This window comes from Ciconia boyciana, chromosome 2, assembly GCF_034638445.1.
Source record: "Ciconia boyciana chromosome 2, ASM3463844v1, whole genome shotgun sequence".
NCBI lineage: Eukaryota > Metazoa > Chordata > Aves > Ciconiiformes > Ciconiidae > Ciconia > Ciconia boyciana.
In genome coordinates, this window is record NC_132935.1 from 129,502,822 (window position 1) to 129,522,469 (window position 19,648).

The following is a 19,648-nucleotide window of genomic DNA, read 5'->3' on the forward strand; positions in this document are numbered from 1 at the left end:
CTTAAGTTCAGGGGAAGCTGCTCTTAGCTTGGATCAGGATATCATACCTTGAGTCCCCAGTTACAGTAGTGTAGCATCATAGACATATTAATAGCCATAATGACACTCTTTTACAAAGCTGTAAAAGACAGTAACCTGGTTGTAGGTGGAAGCGACTGGTGTAAACACCTGTAGCTCTGCATGACAGATCCCTCATAAGAGAAAATTTACTGGTGGAATGGGATTGCAGCCAGAACATCCTTTATACAAAGAGCCTCCAAATGGCTAGGACATCTCTACGTTCTAGGATAAGAGATGTGTCTCTACTAATCCTCCGTTGGTTCTTCCAAATGTGGGTTCACTAACTGGAGCTTTCAAAGTGCTGCAGAAAGAGCTTGTGACATGCTGGTACCCTCAGCTCAGTGTGACTGTTAACATCTACAAAAAATTAGTTGTTCTCCTGCAATATTTAATTACTTATTTGCTGTCCACTGTATTTTTTTTTAAGCATTTGCATGGATGAAAATGGTGTTCACAAGAAATCTGTATCCTTCGGGCTTGCTAACAGATTTGTTAATCACTTACAACAGGACAGTATGATGTGGCTTAAAGAGTATCCTTCTAACAGAACAGTACTAGATAATATAAGGTGAAATCACAGTAATAAAAATTCCTAGGTCTATATCGTCACAGATATTATTCCTGCAAATGATCAGAGGACTGTGCAGTTTGTTCCTTTCTCCTGCAGGTAGCAATCGCTACCACAGGACTCTGTCATCTCCCCTGTCTCCTGACAGAATTTTGTATTAGTGTGCTAAAACAGCCTGTCCCATGCTATCTTCTGATTCCACTGAGCTTAAAGCAAACCCACAGATTACCACACTACTTCAACTCCTCAGCTGCTCCACTCTCCTAGCATGGCGTGGAGAGACGAGGGACCTGTGGTACGTGAGGATCTTGCCATTGTTTCCCAATACTAAATGTTTGGTGTGGAAAAAAAGTCTGACACAGCTAAGAGGCCAGCCTTAAAATCAGGAGAACCTTGATGAGTGGTAATAAATAATGTTGGATATTTTGTAGTTCAGCGACACATCTATTCATAGGCTGAGGAATCACAGCCCATGCTTGCAGAGGTTTGCACCCATGATACATCCGTCTGTGTGATTTGTGCTCTGTGTTGAACCTGTGGTAGTGAAACATGAGATGCGTGCACTATTGCTCAATTATTGCTTAGTGCCAAGGAAGGACTGAGGCAGAAGAATGAGTTGGAAACAAAGAAATAAGCAGCAGTAAACTTATTTGGCTGGACTTGTTGCCTCAGTTGACATGCGGGGTGTGTCTAGTGACAGGATGCCAGGCCGAGTGTCTGAGGCCCACAGCTGTAGTAATGTGGTAAATAGGAAATGCAGGGTGTTTTTGTGGAGGCAACTTTAGGTTCACAGAAAGAGATTCTTGGTTACTATTGACTGGGGGCAATGTGTAAAGTGAGGGGCAAACTGGTTAATCCTGATGACAACCATCATTCCCGGTGCCCTATCAGGACCCTCAGCGCATTGAGATGCTCTGAATCCTTACTGCCTTCTGCTCCTATATGCCCTCATCATCCCATGCTGGTCTGCACTTGCTCCATTTGTTCTTTGTCCCTGGGCAGCAATCTTCAGCTCTGTACATGGCTGCAAAATTTGCCTCTCTTGTTATGCACCGTTGCTCCATCCATGCAGGTGCCTGGGCAGCAGTGTAGGCAGTAGCTGGCGTGCATCGTCAGCACGTGTGTAGTAGTGGTGTTGGCTTATCAGTTAGACAACTGGGGAGATGATTCCTGCCTGCCCCATGATGGGGCATGGCTGGATGTAGCTGGAATCTGAAAGCTGGAGAGCTGAGTGCTGCCTGGACAGCTGAACATCCCCAGCCACGTGCAAGACCAGGCTGCTTTCTCCTTCCTGACTTGGTGAATATGGAAAGTGGGTGTTGAAGCTGCTGGCGTGGCCTCTCCTAGTGCTGTTGTCAGTGAGGCTTGTTGTGCTAGGCAGCAACAGTGTTCGTTTTGGTTTTTTTCCTCTGCCCCAGCAGTACCCTGCTTTCTTGTGTTTAATGCAAGTGCATGCATTAGTGGTTGCAGCAGTGGGGAAGGAGGGTGGCCTGTAAAGGGCAGCTTCTCCAAAACCTGGATGGAGCTGTGTTACTGTCAGATGTGGACCTCTGCAAATGCTAATGTATAGGTTAGAGATGGTAAGCTGGCAGCTTGGAGGTTGCTTCTGTCTGTCCCTTATGTTGTGCTGAAGGGTTTCTGTTGTGGGTACAGTTCATAGATTATGGACGCTTAACTTGTGTCCACATATCTCCAGGCAGCTGTTTAGTACATCAGTGTTGATGGAGACTCTTGGGCTGAGTGCTTCATTTAACGTAAGTCTAACAACCTTTCATATCTCTCTGCCCAAACAGACCATGTTGCAACAATATCGTAGTTCTGTAGGAGTTGCAAAGTTGTTAATGTATTAATTTCATGTGGTCAGTTTAGTCAAAAATACTTTGAAGTTTTCCTGCTTGACAAAATGGTCGTGTGCCATCCTGCATCCTTCTTTAGCTTGACTTCTAACCTCTTCTTCCCAGAAGGTAATTTTTACATAGGTACAATTTTGTTGCACTGAACCCAGTAGCTATCTGACCCTACTATATCTGGACAGTGCTGACAGCTGATAACCATTCAGCTTCTTTTCAAACTTTTTCTGAGACTTGACATATTTAAATGGTAACTTACTAGTGGATCAAACTTACTGCTTTTGACTGTAAAGCAAATCTAGGAGCTGCCAATCTCTCTTTGGAGACAACAGCAAAGGCTCAGACAAACACAACTAAACTGTATCTGACCTACAAACCTAATTAGAAGTCCAGATTTGTTGAGGCAAATGCTGTTTGAAATGGTACTTACTACAAACAGTGCAACTGTATAAAGTCACTAATTTTAAAAAGAGAAAAGGGTGGTGAGGGGAACAATTTTAAGTTTCTCATCTAGCAATGTTTCTTTTTCTCATCTAGCAATGAGCAACTAGCTAGAGAAACATATGTTTCATGGTATATGTTCTGTTCACCCAGAGAGGTATTGAAGTGCCTTCGTTAAAGTGCTTTCAAAGTTAATCTAATGGCAAATTAAGTCAAAATAAAATTATAATGGTGAAGAAAAATATTTTCCTGTGACAGGAATTCCTCCTCTTAGGGAACTTTTCCTGGAAATGCTTGTTCCAAACAAATATTAAACTCCCTGAAAACAATCACCCAACTTGTTCCCCACTTGTGTTGGTTAAGGATTCAGCCTGCATCTCACCTAGATTAGTCTCTGGAAGTCTTTCCATTGATTTCAGTGGATGTGAGATCAGGTTTCTAACTGGGAACTCCAAGGTTCCAGCCAAATCATGTTTTGTGCATCACCATGGGCTTGTCTGCTCTTATGCCAGGCAAAATGCACCTTTATTCCTTCTGCTTGTGCCAAGCTCATCTCAGTCTTACAGTGTTTTTGGTTTTTTTTGGGTTTTTTTTTGTTTGTTTGTTTTCCCTGGAATACAAGTCTGTATTGTCCTGATGCTCTTCCTAGAGCAGGAGACTATCAACACATCTCCGAGATGCTTTTTGACTGCTCTGAGAATGAATTTATCTTGCAAACAAAGCAACTGGCCCTGCATGTTCTGCTGTAATTGCTGTTGTGCAGAATTTGTCAGAAATTAATACTGGAGCATATCCCAGTGTACTTTGTCCTGTGGCAATGGACAGGGATGTTTGTCTCCCATCACCTGCTGCCCAGCAGGGCTTTTCCTCAGGGAAGACCTGGGGCTCTTGTGCAGCTTGAAAACAGCTTCTGCAGTGGGGCTGCACCCTGTGTCGCAGTCCCAGCTAATGAATGTTGCCCAACAGGAGGTCTGTTCCTGACAGGTCTTCCTCTTGAGACTGAAAATGTACTTACTTGCATGGTGCTTTTTGAGACAAACATCCAAATGATGGTAATTTACAATCCATGTTGATGTGATGCAGAATTCCAGTTGCGTTAGAACAACCTAAGGGCCTGTTACACTCAATTAGTCTCTGGGGTGTGCTCTGCTATTTATTATATGATCTTCTTCTCTCCCCAGGAACATCAGCTGTGTTGCTGCTGGATAAAGTAAGTCCATTCATGCCCTGCCATGTGAGGGTGGCTGGCTGCCATGGCCAGCTGCCTTATTGCCCATCTTGCAGAATGAATGGCCTTGTGCCTGATTATCTCTCACCTTTTCTGGAACAAGAGAAAAACCTCTCAATTTTTGCACACACCAAGTTTCACTTGCAGGCATGATTTTTGTATAACTGCAGTGTTTTATCTTCTGAAAAAACAGACACTTGGGTCTTATAATGGATGATATGTACAGAATCATTCCCAGGACACTGAGAGGTCTTGGGGTTCCTAATCAGATGCGGGGCTTCATTTTGCCTGTTTATATCTCTCTAAATCCTCAGCAACTCTAACATGAATTTGTAACACGCAGATATTCTTGTTTTCAACCTTCTAGCAAACAAAGGGTCATCAGGCAACCATCCATTCTCCACTGGTGTCTTTTAATTTAAGAGTATTAAATATGGATCACAGTCTCATAGCTTTTACAGTAGGTATTTTATTTTGACATCGTTTTCTACCAACCCCTTAATTGGGGCTAATGGGAATTGCATGTTAAATTTCTAAATTTGAACTTTATTGCAAATGATTTAAACTCACACTTGCTAAGCTATAGCCTACTGTCAGACACAGTCTCAGTTGTGCCATTTCTAATGAAAATGTTTTGTATGGTCTCTACTGTAGTGTGGTCATTTTGTTAATGTTTGGCACAAAGGTGTAAGACAACTGCATTTTTTTTTTCCCTTGCTAGTATAAGAAAAAAATCTTTGCTCATGTTGCTCTTGAAGCAAAGATGGGCTCATTTAACTGATCTGGTCTCTGTTTTTTGGAAGAAGTCTTGCCAGGTTTCCTCTGTGTCTGTAAGTGCAAAAGAAGTCTGCTTCATTTGTGGTCTGGGCTCTGGCTGATTAACTCTCTCTGTAATGAGAGAGTGGGTACAATGCATCAACTGGTTCTTAACAGTATGATCTTCTACATTTACTTGTCAGTGACTCACCTAGGCTTAGGGACATCCATACTATTTCTAGCTCTTTAGATCAACCAATTTGCCTTGTTCCTAACCACATGTAAGAGATATGCTTGCCTTTTTGGGCATGGAGTTCTTAGCCTTGTTTTTTCTGCAAGCTTCAGGAGCGGAGCTGAGAAAAATCAAATTTGGCTCCTCTGCGCTCCTGTGTGTCATGCCAGGGAGCTTGCTAGCTTCTTAGGTAGAGTTTCCTGGTTCAAGCTAGGGGATCTGAAGACCCACTGCCAAGTATGGAGTGAGGGAGGATTAGAAAGAGTAACTGTAGTTCAGGTTAAAGTCTTTATTATGTCATGTTCTCTGTATATTCAAGAAAAATATTCTGTACAAAATTGTCATTAGAGCACCCATCTTCTGCCATCCCCTGAGGCTGCAGATCACATCCGTGGGATCTCATTTGTTGTCTCTCATTTTTCTGTGGAAGATGCCATCCTTGCAGTTCATCCAGGGGGTTGTCCCAGCAGCTGCTCTCTCTTCTCAGATAGTTATTCCTCCTGGAAGATGGTAGCTTTCTCTAGCAAAAGGTGTTATGCTTTGAATGCAAGCAATTATCTCTGGCCACTATATTGTCTATTCCTTAAAGACATTCAGAGAAACTCTTTCACTTAGCAATCAAAGCCCCAAATTTAGGAGCACGGACAATCTTGGGATGCAGGGTTCATGTCAGTGTTTTTATGCAGGGCTACTACTTAACCAGTTTTGCATATCGACATTCAGTCTTAGTGCTATTTTCTGTTTGTATTTTATTCTTGGCAAAATCTTCCTTACGTTTTGCTGCCTTGGGGAATGTGACAGTGATACTTGTTTTAGATGCATGTCTTAAATAGATGGTTTTGACCTGTGGGAAAGAATCAGTGAAAATAACCCTGCAGTGAATCTTTAGACCTCAGTAAAAAGCAGCATAGGAAAATGTTTCTCCTGTCTGGAGGTTTCCCTATTACATCATAGGGGTGACGGATTGTCTGGAAGAGGGAAGGCTGTTGAAATGCTGGGAATATAACCTGCTTGATTCTGTTTATATAAAACATCATCATTAGCTGTATCTAATCTTTGTCGCTGCTGGTCTAAATGGCTCAACGCTTCACCCCACTGTGAAAGTCTGCTTTTGCTCAAAAGTGGTGTGCCAACATCATCTTTATTTCAAGGGCAATTTTGCAGGAGTTGGGAGTGCTGTACCTCAGCCTGCTTGGATAAATTCCAGTTTTTAAAAATCATTCAAGAGTTCAGAATGCCTCAGTAACACTGTGAGGTTGTGGGACCCGCTTCTATCTTTTTATATGCAGTTGCTGTAGCTGAAGAGGCTAGGTTTGGCTTCTCCTGCAGAACCAATATGGCTTCAAATTATGACTTTTCTCCATTTTATTGTAGCCAATATGCCATTTATCAGATCTGACTCCTCTGCAGATACAGCCATTTCTGGTTTTGATACTTAATTTTACTAACCGTTTCTTCCTAGCTGAATTGATGCTACTTGGAGCCATTCAACTGGATGTTTATCTTGTCTACTGAGTTGCTTAAGTTGCAGACGTTTAAGTTGTGTAAACCCACTGCAGTTTGCACAGCTATCAGAAGGCACAATATGAGATGCCAGGGTCTGTACAGCTGCAGTATAGCTGTTGTGATGCTTGAGAAGAACTACAAGCTTATGAGAAGTTAGGTTTATTTTCACATTTCAAAGGGTGTTTATACAGACTGTAATCTAAAAAAAAAGGCTTAAAGAGTTAATGGTTGACATGGAAATGACAGAAAGAAATGGAACTTTGCAGTGCTACATTAACAGAGTTAAAGTAGAGTTGGCGATGACATTTCATATGGAAAATTGTATTTCAGACTTTGATCTACCATATAAATAATGAACAGGAAAATAACACTCTTGCATGATGATACAGGATGCTTAGTAGGAGAGCCAGCTGGGGCAGTGCAGTATGGCTTGCCTGCTGCTTTAGGCTTTGTTTAAATTGCCTGCCTGTGCTTGTTGTTACCATTCAGAGCAGCTATTTACTGAACTCTTAAAACATATTTGATATTTCTGTATTTGACAACTGAGAGATACTTAGCATATCTGCTGACACTTCTTATCTGTGGTTTTATTAATATGTATTTATCTCTTTTTGTTCCATTTAAGACTGGATTACTTCATCCAAATCCATCATAAATAGAGACTGTTATTTTAGCCACAATCATCTAGGGTATAAGAGAAACAAGCCTCACCACCTCCTATAAATTGGAGCTTTCTTATACAATTGTTAAATGGCTTGATTTGCTCCCATCAGATTTTTGATTATTTTGACAGCTGAAATAGTTTGAGATTTGTATTTTTCTGAATAATATATCTCTGATTATTTTAAGAGGGTGTTTTCTTGCACATAAATGAAATCCCATCACAGCAGCTGTAGCTCTCCTTAAAATGCTAGCTACATAGCAACATGTTCAATGTTTAATTAGCCTTGCTATGTTATTAACATCTCTTTAATATTCACTTAGAAATACTGGGCTGTTAAAATGGAGAAACACTAATGTATACATATAGCTTATTTATATGCATAAATTAGTATAAACATGAAAAATACGAATGAAAAATGTAGGCTAAATGCCTAGATAATCATCTTTGACAGCCAGCTTAGCTAGACTGTGGAATCAAGCCTTCTCACAGGCAGCCTTGAACATCAGAAGATACCCTCTGGCGCACAAGGGGCAGAGATCTGGGTTTGCCCAGCTCTGGACTAGACAATCTGACACTATTTGATTGCCACTGTAGTGGCCTCCTTGCTGACAGCAGTGCTCAGGCGCTTGCTTTATGAAAGGGTCGAGGCTTGCTGCCTCCAGGTAACAGGGTGATTTATGCTTTGCCTGACAGTCTCTGTCTTCTGAGTCAGGGTTGAGAAGAGTGTCTGACAAGGGACGAGTAGCAGTCACCGGGGGTAGAGAGTGGCAAACTCTCTGGTTTCTGTGCAAGTGAGCAAAAGTGGAAGCAGTGACTGTGGGAGGTTCTGCTGCTATCCCAGGTGTGCTTCAGGGCACAGCATACTATTCACCATGGTGGTACCAGCAATCATACCAGGTGCATTGCCTTGGGTGTACTTGTGTCCTCTGGATCTCCAGACAAGGTGCCACTCTGAGACAAAAAAAACACAAAACAAAACCACCACCACTGCCCCCCCACCCCATCCCCCCCCCCAAAAAAAAAAAAAAAAACAAACAACAAAATCCAACACCCAAACAAACAAAACCCAAAACCTCACACCAAAGTATCTTTCTGGAGCAGAAGGACTCATGGTTTCTTCTCATTATAGGACAGACTGTTTGCAAGATCTGACATCTAATTCATGTGAGAAGTGGTGGCTTGTAATGAGATGTAGATCTACTGACTTACAGCTGTGACTTTTCCACCTAAGTTTGTTTCTGAAATCTTTGAACCATTTTCAAGTGGACCATGGAACACAACTGAAAAAAAAAAGTATTGCCTGTTGGTTTAAGTTTACTATAAAGGGTCAGTATCTCCCCTGGAGTTTTTTTAGGATTCTAGGGGAAAAAGGGAAAAAAACCCAACACCTTCCCCTACAACAAGCTTTTCAACTGCCAGCATCATCATGCCAAGAATGCCATGGAGTACATGTTTCATGGCTCCTCTGAGGATTCGTTATGCTGCATCACTCATTAATAGGCCCTGCTCTCTGGGAACAGTTCTCACTTTTTGTATATTTGTTGGTATTCCTGTCCAGAGGTTTACGGGTATGTCTATACTAGTGAATCTCATGAGCCAGCCTCTGGGGAGTGGGGGAGACAGGTACAGCCCAGCTTCCAGCTGCATGGCTAAACATACCTTGACCTAAGGTATAGAGTACCTCTGGCCACCTTCTCTAAAAGGACCACTCCCTGGCCTGTGCTGTCTGAGCATAGTTTGAGTTCAGAAAGGCCAAAACCGTGGCAGGCACCATGCTAGCCAGTAAAATGCTACAAGATTATCTTGTGCCAGTGGTTAAGGCTTACATTCTGGCCATGTCTTGTTTATTACTACAGATTAAGTTGCTACAAAGGCTTCTAGATGTTTCAAAATCCATTTTCATGGCTTTTTGTGAATGTCCAGGCAGAGAATCTTCATAAGAAATCGTGCCCTACCAAACTAAGTTTCAACTTCAGTTTGCCACAGGTCTTGTCACTCAGTGAACAACTGTTGTTTGTGATGTGCCTTTATCTCATTCACTTTCCTTGGACCAACTGGAGATCAAAAGAAAGGACAGCGACTAATGCTAGTGGTGCACGAATTGCACGAGTGGTATTTAGATATGGCCCCAAGTGGACACTTCTGGAGAATCAATGGAGAAAAACACTTCCCCCAAAGCCTGATGTAGAGTGGATTGGGGATAACGCTCCCTTGTAAGCAGTGAAGTGGGAGAAGGAAATAGCTGGGCTTTACATCCCTCTCTCAGCAAACTGGGAGTTGTAAACCTTTCTGACCTTTCGGACCCTGCCAGGTCTCCTACTGCAGCTGCTTGTGGTGTGCCTCTTGCTGCCTTCAGCCAGTTACCATTTCCTCTCCCATGGAGCGGTTGAGACTGGAGGAGGGAAATGAATTGGAAATAGTTATCCTTCTTTCTTGGCTCCTTCTTTCTTGTACTCACAAAGGTATGAGAACATGCTTGAGACATTCACATTTTTTTTTCTCCTTCTGCTGTTCTTCTCATATTCTCCTTCCTCCCTCTAATAGGAGGTGCAGGGGAAGAAGGATGGGAAAATTCACTGAATTTCTTTCCAAAGCAAAAATTAAAGGATATAGGAACTGAAAAAACCCCCCTCTGTTTTTCATTGCATAAATAGACAAAACATGGTGGCAGGCACTCAGAATGGCAGCTAAGGTACTCGCAGGCAGATGACTGTAAAGCTATCTGATTTATAAGGCAGCTTAACGTAAAGGTTTTTTTACTTAATTTACATAATTTACTTAAAGGTAAATTATGCACCATTCATATTGGGCAGGGGCTAATTGAATCCATATATCTCTGTTAACTCGTATTCTGAGAAGAAAGCTTCATCCATTTGGATTCTGGCAAGGAGGTGGCAAGTTCACTGCATTAATTTTGTAATTTTTGCTTTGTCCACGTTCATAACTCCTTAACTGTAACAGAAAACAAAATGTCAGTGTTGGGTTTTTACCTTTTACCCAGCTGCCATGACTCATATGAGGCACATTACAGTATATGGAGGAGTTGTATTACTTAACACAAGCAGTGTATTCAAAGATCCTATTTTGAGCAGAATGGAAAGGTTTTGTCAGCAAAGTGCAAGGCTAATTGGTGTCCATTTAGAGAAACAAGAACAATAAATACTATTATTATGTGAGTTTAGTGTAACCTTGGAATGTCTCTGACAATTGCATGCAATTATTTGCTTCCTTCACTCTGGAAGCAAAACTCTGCAAGCGTTCCCACACTACTGTTTGACAAGGCATAAATGTGGCACCTGCAAGGCAGAGATACAAACTGTTATCCTTGCAGGCTCAAGTTGTGCTAAAGCCAAGGCTTGCTGCCATTTTGCTGATATATTTAAATGCCAAGCAGTTGAGAAGAAGAAACTGTTACTTCATCCATCTTCGTGACTGAATGCCCTTGCTTCTCTTACATCTTGTTTATTCATGAGTATTTGGAGACATTCCTCAGTGCGGGCTGTGTAGCTGCAATTTTGTCTCCTTGGCGTTTGCCTCCTGTCCATTTAGTTCATTAAACATTGTCTTTGCGTTTAAGGCAATGCTGCTTATTACTCGGTACAGGCCAGCCTGTTTTAGGGAAAAGTGTAGGAACTATATCTAGAGGAACAAGCACAAAGAGGTGGGTATACAAGAGGCAAGGGGAAAAGGATGGCAAGAGCCTCCATTGAAATAGGATCCAAGAACTGGGAAGAGAAAAATAGGGATAAATATTGCTGGAAAGGGGGGTGGGGGGAAAAACCAAAACCAGCCTCCTAAAATAGGATGCTAGAGATGATGGAAAAATATGAATTCCTGTATTAGTATGTAACATACTTGTCGGGCAGTTTCATTCTTGGATGGTGAGACATGGCTGATTACCAGTTAGAGAGAATGAAAGGGGTATGGGCTGTAATGGCTAAAGTTGCAGGGTAAAGGAGTTTGGCTCCCTTTCTGCTTAGCCCTGTGATAACACTGGGACTTCTCTGGTTTTCCATCCCTACCCATTCCCCCATGTAATCAGAGTGGCCCCAGCTGATCAAGCATGGAGAGGACTAATAAGCTTTGTTTAACTTCAAACTCTTGTGATTCTGTCTAGAATTGTTACCAAATCTTGTAGCCCATGAGTCTGCATATTTATTCATTATCTTATGTCTAAGATTAATTTAATTCTTATTTCCAGCTATTTTAGAAAACCTAAATACACTTAAAGGCAGTCAAAATACCACATGCAATTTCCAGCGTAGTTAGTGGAGGCCTAAGGGCTCAGTATTGGAAAAACTATAGGAGTGGTCCAAGACTGTTAGGCAGACAAGGAATTAAAATACCCAGATTTAATGCATTTCTAAGTTATTTGCCTCCAAAGTTTAAAATCGGCTTACAAGTACATAGTAGTATTTAGCCTCCATTTCTGGCACAAGATACTGAGATAAGTTGGCCTCCTGGCTGAAGTGAAGGACAGCAATTGTCCTGCTCTTTCTCTGTGCTCCATAATCATGCCACAAGTATTTAAAGAGAATATTAGGTTAAAAAAATCCTGCAGAATAAAATGTACCCATTGAAAGGCAGAGCTGTCTGCTCCGATTATCTGCCTCAGCATGCAGACCTGAGGCACGGTTGTGCTGCAATGGGGAAGCTTCACTCCTGGAAGAGAGAAAGCATTAGCCCCAGACCAGGCGACAAGCTGGCCCCCCTCAAGCATGAGCAAAGTCAAAGGCAGGCAGTGAACTATGCTTCAAGAGTAACCTCAAACTACGCAGTGGGGCAAGGGAAGGCATGGATACCTGCAGCATGTCTTCATGGCACAGTGAGGAGCAGATGGTACCTGCAGCTTTTAAATGCTTTGTGCCAGAGCTAGAAAAGCAAGTGTTGGTGCATCACATAAAGTTAGTGCCAGATGACTACAGAAAGTGGAATAGAGCTCTTGGGTAATGTGGGACATAAAGGATGCAAAAATCAGTGAAATGGCTCCAGTTGTCATTGCCCTGTGCAAACTAACAGATTCTTCACAACGTGAGTGTAGGCTGGACTGTTTCCTGTAAGGACACTGTCCTTTGGTGTCTTTGTTGCTGCCACTTTTCACACTCGCCCATGTGATGGTGAGTAGCAGGATTTGTCAAAGAGGGGCAAGAAATGGCCTTGAGCTTTCCCAGGCTGTGGTTTGTGCGTTGGCACTTGAGCAGAGCAAGGTGGAGGGCTGGATCGGGTCAGCTGGGGGCCTCTGTCCTGCCTCACCTGCGTGGGCTGCTGTGAACAATGTGCGGCTGCCTGGAATGGATTGAAGGAGGCTTTTAGGACAATGGAGCTGTCAGTCCCCATCCCTGCATGGATGTCCCAGGCTGTGCCCCGGTGAGGGTGCTCAGTCTTGTTGGACAAGCCTAGCCACATATGGAGGTTGACCTTCTAACTGTATACTTTGTGTGCCATATATTTGGCACATACTTTGTATATGCCAAGCCCCATCAAAGTAGCACAAAGTGGAAAGTCTTTACCTACTTACAGGTTCTGTCCCACTATATTCAGCATGTTAGTATGTTATAATGATGCTGTCCTTGGCACATTGAATACTATCGTGGTATTTTTATGTTCCTTTCATGAATTAACTGCCTGGGCTGGATTCTGATCAGGGTTACAAGGAGCTGTTCTGGATTTGGGTGGTGTATATTGTAAGTGAAATCCAGCTGAGAGTCAGGATGAATATCACGCTTATCTGAAAAGCATACGCTTAACTGTACCCATAGAGAAGCTACAACTTGTCAGCTCTGGAATCATGAGAATTTGGGCTGGAAAAACAGGGTTTTTTTGTTTTTTTTTTTTTTGTCATTACCAAAAATGTGAAAACAAAACTTGCCATGAAAATAGCAACCACTGTTATTCTGGTGCAGACAAAACCAATGCCAAATCAACATCAGCACGTAGAAAAAAGATAATGAAATGCATGTTCAGAAAGCAGTTTAATAGAAATGAAAGTTTATGCAACCAATAAAAAGTGTGACTCATCTGTACTTTTTCCACCCCTACTGCAGACTGATGTTCCAAAATCTTTCCCAGAATTAGTATGTGGAGAGTGTTTATAAGTTGAAGTCTGTTTATAAGTTTAAAACTCAAGAGCAGGCAGCTAGTGCACAGAGTTTTATTCTTTCATCCTACTCAATGTGTTACCCATAAAAAGGATGACCACTCAGGTCTATAAATGGTCTATGAAGATTTCTGGCCTGTAAACTGACTGAAGTCATTCTCTCTTTCCTAATGGCATTGAATTCACTGGTGTGTATGGAAAGTAATGGCTGTGCAGTGTATTTGCAGGCTAATTGCACCCTATGGCCCTGCCCACCACCAGAATAAACCACGTAGCCTGCTAGGCTAGACAGGGCTGTGCATCGCTGGGCTACAACTCCCTCAGCGGCGTTTCTGTCATCTTCCCGCTGTTGTCCGTGGAGTTGGTGTGTTTGTGGCTCTGTGCAGCCATTGGTAGTTAGTGATGCATTGATTGTTCAAAGCTGCCTTTTGTCGCTCTTATCCTTCCATCTCCTAAGGCAAACAGCTAGTGTGAGTCTACTCTGCCAGCTCCTCATAAATTGCAGGTCACCCATTAACAGCCTTTTCAGGGTCTGTTCCAAAAACATTGTTAGAAAACTTTAATTTATTTTTTTTAGTATTATTTAGCATCATTATGCAATTATCATGTTAGTCATGGAATACTATTTTTTTGAATAGCTAAACCACCAAGCATTACAGTGAAAAAGATAACAATCGCAGTCTTAACACCATGCTTCTAGGACACCTCTGTTGTTGTTCTAATGCAGTGATGCATATAAGGGTTTTCTTTGTTGGAAAAAATTGCGAAATGTCAGGTTAAAATATGTTCACTTCACTGATTCAGATGATAACAAAAGGATGCCAAAGACATCGGTCCTAGCAGATCAGTTCAGCAAGAAGTACTGATAAGCCCTTGGCTAATGGAAGTTCTTCATTCTAATATGAAGTGGATAAACCAAATTATCATTTTTTTTATGAGCAAAACTGTTTTCAGTTGGTGAAGCTTCTAGTTTTTCACTTTCTAGAAGGAGCAAAAGCAATGCATCAGCATAATGGAATGATAACTGCACAGTTGTTCCCCCTTGGGAGCAGTGATATGCAAAGATGAAACTCGGGTCTGGCAAAACTCACTCATTTATGTCATTGTCTCATGGTGTCCTTACCCATGCACTCAATGACGTAGTTTGTTTATTTAATATTGGCCTTTTTACAAAGAAAATACATCAAATTAAATAATTTTGGGTCCATTTTAAGTGCTGTTTTGTTTCTTTCAGTTCAAGCAAGAAGAAAACATTTCTTCTTGTCTTGTTTGATATGTGCTCTTTACTGTCTGAGTAATCCCCTCCGAAACCATTAGTACAATGGGTTAGGCATACTCATGCCATCTGGCTCTGGTCAGATCAGGATTTGTGATCTATGAATATCTGGAGAGGTAAAATCAGTAAAAGTGAAAGTTTTGAACAGACTTCGTTGACATTAGTTTCTTAACTTCCTTGGTTAGAAGATTATGTGGCTTAAAAGAGTGAGAAAGGTTGGGAAACTTTATGAAAACAGAGCCAAAATAAATAAATCCAGTCCAACTGAGGTAAGACTTCGTAGGTAATGCATCCACACAGCAGGTGTATTTTATCTAAACCTCATAAATATTTTATATGATCCTTTGTAGAATTACTGCATGCTCTTAAAAAAAAAAAACAACCCTCATGAATTGTTTATATAAAACAGATAAAACAGAATGGGGAAAGAACTGGCTTAACAATTTCACATGCAGAACGCAGCAGGCCAACTACTGATTTATTGAAAAGTGACTTTTCCTGCTGGTGTAGAATACTACTTCTCCCGTAAGCAAGATTCAACCAGTGCTCAGCAAGCACCAAAAAGGCGGCACCAGGAGGGGTTGAAATGGGAGTCAAAGTGCAGCCGACGGGGCTATACCAAATGTCACCTCTACAGATGTAGAGAAATGTGTGTGTGTCTCTTTTGTTGGTGGTTTTTTGTTTGTTTGGTTTGGGTTTTTTTGTTTTTAATATGCGATTGAACTGATATCTCAGCATCAGGCCCACTACAGTTGTGTGTAAGAGAGTAACTCTGTGAAGAAGCTAAGTAAACAGTCATCTTCTGACTGCACCGGCTTGAAATTTCCTGGCAAACATGTTCTGGTAAATAGGCCAACAGCAAACTGATCAAATAATGGTGGCTTTTTTAAAAAAAATATATTAATTTTCTAATCTAAGTGACTTCATTTTCTATTTGTGTTCATTCCAGTTGGTGGAATTTAATGAAATGAGTATTGAATTTCTAGCTTTTTGTACCAAATTCTTATGTGGCTTTTGGCATTGGTTATTCCTGATATGACTGTGATCCTGAATTTTAACCTGATGTTATGCCAGATTTGCTATATCTTAAAAACCTTTCTAATCATTGAGTGGATGGGCTGTTGTGGAGCACTCTCTGAAGAGACCTCTGCATGATATGGACAGCATCTACTCTCCTTCCACCCCAAGCAAGAAAATCCTAGGCATGAACATGTGTGATGTGTAGTATTGGGAAATGTTTTGTGTTGAGTCACCACAGCAACTAATTATCTTAATATTTTGGTTCTGAGTTTGTCTTAACTTGATATTTCAATTATGCCTTGCACCAAAATGGACTTGACTGCTGGTGCAGCAGAACAGGTTCATCCATCCCAATAGTTGATCTATCCAATTGCATGGATCCCAATCCATCCCTGAGGTTGCATTAATTGGTCCTAAGTGCAGTATATGAAAATTTCCCAAACTGTGATATAATACTACTGTTGTAATGCAGTGCAACATATCTGGGTCATCAAAACCATGATGCTTCCTGTAATGGTTAGAAACTGGATAGATACCTCATAATATTTTAGAAATCGTCTGAAGGACCTCCTTGCCTTCCTATTGCAGAAGCCGTCTCACAGAGACACAATATATATAGGTAGCCAGGACATTCCCTTGTGATATCAAAGTTGCCCAGAGCGGGGGGGGGGGGGGAAGGCAAAAAAAAAAAGGCCATAATCCTAGTTTGTTTGCTTGGGAGCCCTCAAAGGCCAGGGTGCTTGTGCTGAGGGAAGGGCAATAGGGTGTCTGAGGTGTGACTTGGAGTTATGGACCACCAACTTTCCCCTTCTCTCCTTAGGACAGCAGATAACCCAGTTTCAAAGGTTCACAGGTCTTTTTCTCTGGCTCTGCGTCCCACTTGTGCCCCTTTTTCCTTTTGTCCTTCCTGTAGTAGAAACAGCTCAACTTCCAGTTCAAGTTCCTTATTCCAGGAGGCAAAATCCAATTTTGCCTACCTTGCTGAGAAGTCCTGAGATAGCCCTGTTTGTAGCCATGATTCTATGGAGCTAGAGCGCATCTTATAGACCTTGCTGTGTCTCTGTGGGTTCCCCGTGTTTCTGATGCTAATTTGACAACAAAAGCTCAATGTTACTTCTTAGCTGAAGTAAAATCTGGAGCTTGCACATGAATATAATATTTTTACAGGCATTGCTAATCATCTCTCAACACTTTTCCTTGTAGGGGTTCCTTTGGAGCTATTTCTGGGGTATAAATGATCAAGTTTGCAGAAGACCTTGTAATTGGAAAGGAAGTTAACAGAATCAGAGTCTATAAAGTCTGATGCTTTTCTATAAAGACCTGAAAAGAACAGAGTTTTGAGACTGCAAATGAGAAGAGTAGTCAATTATTTGAAATCTTGCTCCTGGGGAGAAAGAGTAGTAAACACTGTTACACAGATGGGGGTAGGAGTATAAGCAGTGACTGCGCTGCTACAGCCTGGAGTCGGTTTTAACTTGTTGCATTTTTATTGAGGCAATAGTGTTCTAACTTTTAGTGCTGCCTGTCCAGGGAAGTGTAACCCAATAGCATCTGGTCCTTTACTGCATACAGTCAGTGATCACTTTATACCCGTTATTTCCTGGAACACTCAGCTGCAGACTACAGATTATTTAAAAACAAACCAAAATAATGGAGGCCTTTCCCATAGTCGCTTACATCACAACTGACTTCTGTTTATCAGCTGCAATCTAATTTTATGTTCCTGATTAAATTTTTGTCGGGGGGGTGGGGGTGGGGTGTGTGTGTGTGTGTGGGGTGTGTGAATAATCTAAGCTTCCTGGGAAAGTGAGATGCTCTTGTAGGGAAACAAATAGCAAACCTGAAACTGTGGCGCGAGCAGGATATTGTAACCAAGACATTTTCTGTGCATTTTTCTTCTCTTACCTTGCTGCTCTGGAGCAGAGCACAGGGCTTGTGCTCAAAGACAGCACCGTCACTACACTGCTTTTTTGCCCTTTTTCTTTCTTCCCTTCCTCTCTTGTTTATTTGGATTGGAGCTTGTTTGAAGCAAGAACAGCGTTGATGCAAAATCTAGCCCATGGGTCTCAAACTTTACAGGAGACTCAAGAGGCTGTTTGTAATTATAATTCTCATTTTCTGCATCATTCCATTTCCTTTAAATTTTTCTCACTTTCATTTGCAAAGTCCTTGGAGAAGTAAAACCAGAAAGCTGAACCATGACTTTTTTCTTTTTGGACTTTGCTCTGGCTGAATTTGTTCTTGCTCTGCTCCCATGCAGGCCACTGGTAGACTCTTAACCACATTGGTAACCCCGAACCAGTTTAAACCCAATTGAGTTGGAAAACGGAGCGTCTCAGAAGGGAAAGCAGCCAGTGATAGCACACAGCGCGAGAGTCCTCGTAGGGAGCAGATGGTAGGTGGGATCCTGAGCATCCCTGTGGGCAGTGCAGGGGCTGGTGCTGCACCCGCTGGGGAGCCTCGAGGACATAGGCTATAATGGTATAGGATATAACACAGCATTGCAGACCTGCACAGGTGCTCGGCAGGTGCCTATTTGGAGACATTGGTGATAGCTGAGCTGTTACTCTGATTTCCAATCAGCTCCAATCAGATTGGAGCTGATACTCCAAAAGAAACACTTTTGGAAGGCTAGTATGAGTTTAACAAGAACTTAAAAATTTTGGTTTGAATGGACTTTGGTTAGGGTTAGGTCTTATTCAATCCCCCCTTTACAGTCCCACCAGGGAGGCATAGAGACTGCTTTCTGACCCTGGGTGTTAGCAAATAGCACATGCTCTGGTAGCAAGTTCCCCTGAGGGAAGATCTGAACACGAGGCCCAAGGACAGTGTTTGTACACAGTCATCGCTCCACGTGCCAGGAGAGCTCTCGCTGTCCACAGTCTGTCTGCTCCGTGTTTCCCTGATCGCCTCGCTGCTGCCAGCTCGTCATGGCCTTGAAAGAGGGTAAGCCCTTGGCTCTTCTCAGCTCTTCAGCTTGGGCTGGTGAGCCCAGCATACTTATTAGCTTCATTAAACAATATTAATTGGAGACAAGGGTTTAACCCTTCATAGCAAGCCTCAGTCCTGTGGCACAAAGAGCAGCCAGACAAGTGAGCTTTTCAACAGTAAACAAGATTATCCTCATCTCTGCAGGACAGGGTACGCAGCAGGAGAGCCATGATTCAGTTAACAAAAGTCTGGCTCAGACTTGTACCACATCTCAGTTCCTGACCTGGTTTTCAAAGGTGCAACGTCTCTGGTATCTGCAGTTTTCAGATTCCCTGAGAAACTGTGGTTCCTCAGATTTGTTGTCAAACTTTTTTAAGAACCTGGAGCCTTTCAGGTTCCCTGCAGGAGCCTTCCTGAGAAGGTAATACATAGCTGGGGGAGCTCCCCCCTGTTTCAGCCTCAGTCCCAAGGCTCTGGAAATAGGCCGCTACTTTTTAGCAATACTTTTTGCCAATTTTTGTTGTCAGGTCCATGGAGGAAGTAACCTAATTCACTCTCCTTTAGGTTGTACCAGTCATTTCAAGCACTTTTGATCGGTAGAGATGGGGACAACTGCCCAGCAGAATTGAACCCAGAAAAGATGCCCTTGCTTTTATTCATTATTTTAAACAGACCTCTTAGAAGTAGTCTGCAAGCCTCCAGAGTCTGCTGAACTGGTTATCACTATACACAATTACGGGAACTGTGGCAAACACATTATAATATATTTTTGTATTTCCCATATAGCTATTAAAATCCCTTTCTCTAGTCAAGATCAGCATGCCCATAAATTGAAGTCAGGTTTTTTTAAATGTAGAGGCATTAATGTGTTCAGTGGTGCTGCAAAGCCTGTGCAAGGTGCTGCGTATTCTACTTCTGTCATTTGCCAGCCTTATCAGACCTGTATTGATTTACAATCCATAGTTCATGACCTGGGGAGCTATTTTCTACTGAATGAAGCACATTTAAAAATATATAAA